The sequence below is a fragment of the Chionomys nivalis genome, chromosome 12, assembly GCF_950005125.1.
Source record: "Chionomys nivalis chromosome 12, mChiNiv1.1, whole genome shotgun sequence".
In the NCBI taxonomy this organism is placed as follows: Eukaryota; Metazoa; Chordata; class Mammalia; order Rodentia; family Cricetidae; genus Chionomys; species Chionomys nivalis.
The window spans coordinates 67,384,200-67,390,437 of NC_080097.1; the positions used below are offsets into that span (position 1 = coordinate 67,384,200).

Sequence of the window (6,238 nt, forward strand, 5' to 3'; positions counted from 1 at the left end):
AAAAATTATTTTCAAACCACAGTTGTTCAACTTTGTGGATGTGGAAGCTGTAGATAGTGGGTCAGCTGCACTCTGCACACACAAGGAGGTAAGGAAGGAGGCGCTGTGCAGGCCCTTCCCCTGCAGCTGGAGAGAGCAGCTGTCAGGCCCTGTGGTCATCATCTACTGGACTGGAGTGGACACTTTAGTAAGAGCCACAATTCCAGTTTGAGAAGCCATGGTCTGGAGAGCCTTCTACTTCTTTGTTTTCAGAGTGGGTGAAGAAGTAACAGAATATTAGAAAGGCCATGGGATGGTTTGTAATTTGAGACCAGCTGCAGGGAGCCAGGAGGACAGGTGGGTGTGCCAAAGTCAAGGCCTGGGACCTATCAATCACTGTGGGTCTCTTTCTCTGTGTTAATTAAGGCCACATTTCTTATCAAAAATTATCCAAAAAAAAAAAAGGCTAGAGAAATGGCTCCGGGGTTAAGGGTACTTGCTGCTCTTCCAGAAGACCTGGGTTTCATGCCCAGCACCCACAATGGGTAACTTACACCCTCTGGTAACTCTAGTTTCAGGAGATCCAACAACCTCTTTTGCCCTCCACAGACCCCTGCACACCTGTGACACACACACACGCGCACACGTGGTACAGTATACACATGTGGTACACATACACACAAAGGCATATAAACAAAATGACAAATTTGTCTTTAAGAACATTATTCAAGGGCTATGGGTTGGCGGGTGGCTGGGTCACTGAGGGCCAGGTAGCAGTAGGGTGGCAGGGACCACTGGCTCGGCCCAGCATGTAGACGTCCACGTGGGTGTGCGGCAGCCGAGGGCATCAGTGTTTTTCTCATATCCACTATGGAAATGGAACAAGAAAAGATGAATGTGAGTAAGGAGTTGAACCCTGATTCAGCTTCCTACCACTGCTCAGCATGCCATGGGGATGAGACCTGGAGCTACATGAGGGCCGGACCAAGTCTCGAAGCCTATCAGCCTCACCTGCCCTGGGCAGCACCAAGGAGTTCAGGAGGACCCGCTCTCTCCATGGGCCATGCCCAGTGACCACATGTGGACCAAAGGCCTGCATGCTGCAGAACCTCCAGACCATCATGCACATCCAGGATCCTGCAAGCCAACGGTTGATATGGAACAAGTTTCCCAAGAGTGTACTTGTTATCCAAAAGATCTGAGATGCCAGCCTACTGTAGCCCTTCAAAGAGCTCTGCACATACCTCACGGAGGAGAACAACATGGTCGTGTATGTGGAAAGGGAAGTGCTGGAAGACCCTGCTATAGTGAGTGATGAAAACATTGAACCAGTGAAGTTCTGCACTTTCCATGAAGATTATGACATTGCCAACCAGATAGACTTCATCATATGCCTCGGAGGAGATGGTACCCTGCTCTATGCCTCCTCTCTTTTCCAGGGCAGTGCGCCTCCTGTTATAGCTTTCCACCTTGGCTCCCTGAGCTTCCTGTCCCCATTCAGCTTTGAGAACTTCCAATCCCAAGTGAATCAGGTGATAGAGGGGAATGCCGCGGTTATCCTGAGGAGCCAGCTGAAGGTCAGGGTGGCTAAAGAGCACAGAGACAAGAAGAGAACCATCCATAATGGCCTCAGTGAGAATGGCCTGGGTACAGAGGGCAGAAAGCAGGCCATGCAGTACCAGGTCTTGAATGAAGTGGTGATCGACAGAGGCCCCTCCTCATACCCATCGAATGTAGATGTCTACCTGAATGGAAACCTTATCACCACTGTGCGGGGCAATGGCATGATTGTGTCCACCCCGACGGGCAGTACAGCATATGCAGCTGCAGCCGGGCCTCCCATGGTCCACCCCAACGTGCCGGCCATCATGGTCACACCCATCTACCCCACTTGTTGTCATTCCGGCCCATCATGGTCCCGGTAGGGATCGAGCTGAAGATTATGCTGTCACCAGAAGCCAGAAACACTGCATGGGTATCGTTTGATGGATGGAAGAGGCAGGAAGTACGTCATAGAGACAGCATCAGCATCACCACCTCCTGCTACCCGCTGCCCTTTATCTGTGTGTGTGAGACCCTGTGAGTGGCTGGTTTGAGAGCCTTGCCCAGTGTCTGCACTGGAATGTTCGAAAGAAGCAAGCTCACTTCCCAGAGGATGAGGACCAGGACGAAGAGGACAGCTAGGCCTCACTTCCCAGCCTCTGACCTGAGCCCTCAAGCCCTTGGGGGCCTTCCTTCTCTTGCTCTCCTGCTGGCCTTCTGGCTGACCTGGCCTTGACCAACCACATGGCTGTCCAGGATCTCTGTGTCCTGCCTGCCTTGCTGGGAGAGCTTGGGTCTGCCTTTTGAAGAACAGATCAGCTTTTTAATGTTTTTAAACCTCTTTTTCATTTCTAAAGAAGCAAAATGAGAACTGGGCTGGGTGTCCTACATCTCTCCTATGGGCCCCCTGAGATCCCAGATCAGGAATTCCCATAAATCAGTCTGTTGAAATTCTGAGCGGGGGTCAGAATGAATTGATCTTCCCTTTGATATTGAAATAAATGTCTCAGCCAGAAATCTTCCTTTAGCTGCAGTGCTTTTCCCAGGGACTGCACCTGGCAGCTTTGCGACGGGTTGGCAAGGGTGGCTAGGTGCCTCTTAAGTCTGGCCCAAGACCTCTGACTCCTTCCAGAGGAAAGGAACACTGCACAGCCATCCAGCAACGTCACATTCCTCATACCGCAGGGCAGCAGCTCCCGAGACATTTTAAATCCTGTGTACACTTTTTAGAGATTATTTTAAACTTTCTGAAGTGATTATGTACATATTTTCTTGTATACACTTTGTGAAGATTTAGAGGAGACTGCCTGTTGGTCATTGTTTACATTGTGTCCAGCCCAATGCTGACAGTGCAGGACAGGGCTCTGTGCTTCCTCTCTTCCCTTACGCAGTGGCCACAAGGGTTTTGAGACCAACTCACTATTGACATCAGGCTTGTGGGCCTGCCCTTCTTCCATAAGAGTCTTTCTTAGGTTTGCATCTGAGCATCAGCCATATAGAGCTCTCTTGCAGCACATGTATGTAACAAGTAACACACGTGGATGCCACACCCTGGAGCCTTTGTGGAGTCACTGGTCAGCCAAGGTGCTGCAGTTAGGTCTTTGCCTTCAGTTTCGTCTTCACCTCCTATGGAAGGGAGAACTGCCCATTCTTAGCCTGGCTTCCAGGGTAAACTCAGGCTTCTGTCTTACACTGCTCAGTGGTGTTGACCACGCTGAGCTTTCTTCTGCTAAAGTCAGGACCTCCCGGGCCCTTGTTGACATACCTCAGGAATCTGGAGCCCTAAGTGGTCTGGTATCAGTGCTGTTAAGTTGCGGTTGCTTGTCCCCAAGATCTGTGCTGTTCATCTGTTACAGTAGGCATAGCAGGCCTCTATGTGGTCCACAGGAGAGCAGGGACTGGAGTATGGGTCATGCATCTAAAAAGCAAGTGTTGACAAGTCTAGAAGCAGCTGCTATCAGACTGATCTAGAACACGTGGAGTTTTCATGTAAATTCTTAATGTTTCATATTAATATCTTAAAATTTGTTAATTGTTAATGAAGGCCTTATTACTATTTTCAGATTCTTTCAATAAATAAACTTGGTTTTTCTTTTTTTAAAAAAAGAACATTATTCAAGATATGTAACAGAATAGAGGGATTTAAATGAAAAGCTCATGTTTGGTAAAGGAGAAACACTCTTGCTATAAAAGAATGCATATTTAAAGCAGAATTGGGGATGGTGATATGGCTAGTGGGTAAAGTGCTTGCCTAGATGTATGACTGCATTTGATTCCTACACGGAGGAATGCAAGAGCTGCCCATACCAAGTTGTCCTTACACTTTCATTTGACACATTCACGCGTGCACAGACATGTGTGTACACACATCCATACTAAGTGCAATAAAAAACCCCAAGAGTTCTGTAAAATCTAATTTTATATTGGCCTAGGAGAGGAGATTATAGTGTACCAGGACAGTTGGGTTCTTATATAAAATCCCATGAAATGGAAGTCTCTTCTTCGAACTGAATGGAGGAATGCAAGTCTTGGATAACAGATGTTTTGTTTTTACATGAATTTTTATCAGGCTACAGATTTCTGATATAAGAAATGTAGTTGTCTGCATCTCTCTGTAATGATTGTTCTGTCTCTTTAAGAGGCAAGTCATGCCCACTCCCTCCTTCATCAGCTGAGGTAGGCAGGTCTTCCTTCCTGCTTGCAGCCTTAGTCTCTCTTTTCTTTTCTGGCTCCTCTCTCTCTCTCTCTCTCTCTCTCTCTCTCTCTCTCTCTCTTTTCCTCTGTGTTCTTCTCCCCTTCTCCCTTCCTTTCCATAACCACTAAATAAATACCGTCTGTCTCTCGCCCACCACCTGCTGGGGACTCTGCAGGGAACCAGCCATGAGACCTGCTGCACCTGTCTCGTGCACCGTCCCTGCCTGGGGCTGGCTGCTCTCGGGACCTGCTGCTCCCTGCCTGCCACCACAATGCTTGCCTGCCACCACCAGGGATCCTGCAACATTTTTAATAATCCATTACACCCTCGACAACTAAAGTTATTTCACTCATAGCACAGACTTATGTCATGAAGATTTGATCAAGCAATCTCTTTGTGATTAACAAACTAAGGCAGAAAAATCAGTTTTCATCCTCTTACTGGGGAATGAGGGTGAGGGTGCTTCTGGGATGTAGGGTCTTGTGGTACCACATGCTTCCCCCCCACACACACCCCAAGCTGAGCAGCTTCACTGAAACCCACTGCCCGGAGGGCTGTAATTTTACTCTGTCCTTCTATACCTGAATCTCCCAAGCAAGCATACTCAAGGGCTCCCTCTGTTTCCTTACCCTCTTGCCCTGTCATTGCTGGGCCCAGAGACAGGGTATGTAAACCTCAGACTCTCTGAGAGACCCACTGAAGGTGAGTCCTGACTTCCCTGTTGGCAATGCCTTCCTTTTGGGTGGGAATTGCTGTCACATAATAGCACATTAGTTCTGCTTTGCCACTTGTGCTATGAATACCATGCCCAGCATGCTGGGTACGTCTGCTGATATTTAAAAAGAATTTATTTCTGGAAACTTTAAAGATGCGTGCCTTTAATCCCAGCACTCAGAAGGCAAAGGCAGGTCGATCTCTGTGAGTTCGAGGCCAGCCTGGTCTACAGAATGAGTTTCCGAACAGCCAGGGCTACCCAGAGAAACCCTGACTCGAAAAGTAAAAGCAAACAAAACCCTTCTATCAATTTCTGTATCTCAGATATGGGCCCTGTCTCCCAAGTATCCAGAAGCTCAGTGCTGCAGTCTTCACAAGCTGGGATCGTCTGCACCTGGGAACAGTGCACAAGGGAAGTTCTAGGTATCATTCAGATGGTGTAGGGAAAATACAGTTAGAAGCCAAAACACTACCCTCCACACTCCTTCCTGGTCAAACATAGCACATTTATTTTAGATTCAGTATGCCAATACCTGCTTTTCAACTTCTACTTATAAGAAAAGGAGAATTCAATTGTATAAACATTTCTGTAATTTTCTGTATAAAATTGCCTCCAGCTATGACCTATTGTTATTGATGTATCCAATTACTACAAACTTGTGTCTTAAAACACAGATGTATTGTCTCAACAGTTCTGGAGGATGGAGGGCCAAATTCAGTCCTTCTGAGCTAACCTTAAGGTATAGGCCTGTGTTCTCTCTGGAGGCTCTCAGGAGACTTCCTTGCCTCTCATGGATTTGGAAAGGTGCCTGCGTTCCACACCTTGTGGCCCCTCCACTTAGTGGGCTCTGCTTTCATCTCTGTGGCTCCCCTTTCTTTGGCTCCACTGGCCTGTCTCTCTCTTAAGAACCTGCACCACCAGATGATTCAGGCTTTCCCCACATCAAAGTCCTCGCTCAATCCTGCCTGCAAAAGTCTTTTACCCAGCTGGGCCTGTCTCTATTTGGGTTGAGGGTGTGAGCACTCTGGTGGGAGCATGATAAATGGTTGTAAACTTTCCTGAAGTAAGGTTCCCCCCTCCCCCAAACCTTTTTCTTCTCTCATTGAGCAGGGAGCCACACTCCTGTCTTGCTTCAGAGGGCAGAAAGCAGAAGTTGGCTGGCAAAACACTTCCCCTTCTGACTCAAGATTTTTAAAACCAGAAAGTTGTGTGTGCCTGGTGTCCTTGATGGAGAGGGAAGAAGGAGGTGGTGGACTCTCCTAGAGATGTGGGGAGGGGCTTCTCCTGGTAGTGCTCTGAGAACTGGT

The 6,238-nt window shown here is 47.9% G+C and overlaps 1 pseudogene; it reads left to right on the plus strand.

The window, feature by feature from the left end:
* The first annotated feature begins 849 nt into the window (after nt 1-849).
* LOC130885270 (NAD kinase-like) lies at nt 850-2,163 on the plus strand (annotated as a pseudogene).
* The last annotated feature ends 4,075 nt before the right edge of the window (nt 2,164-6,238 follow it).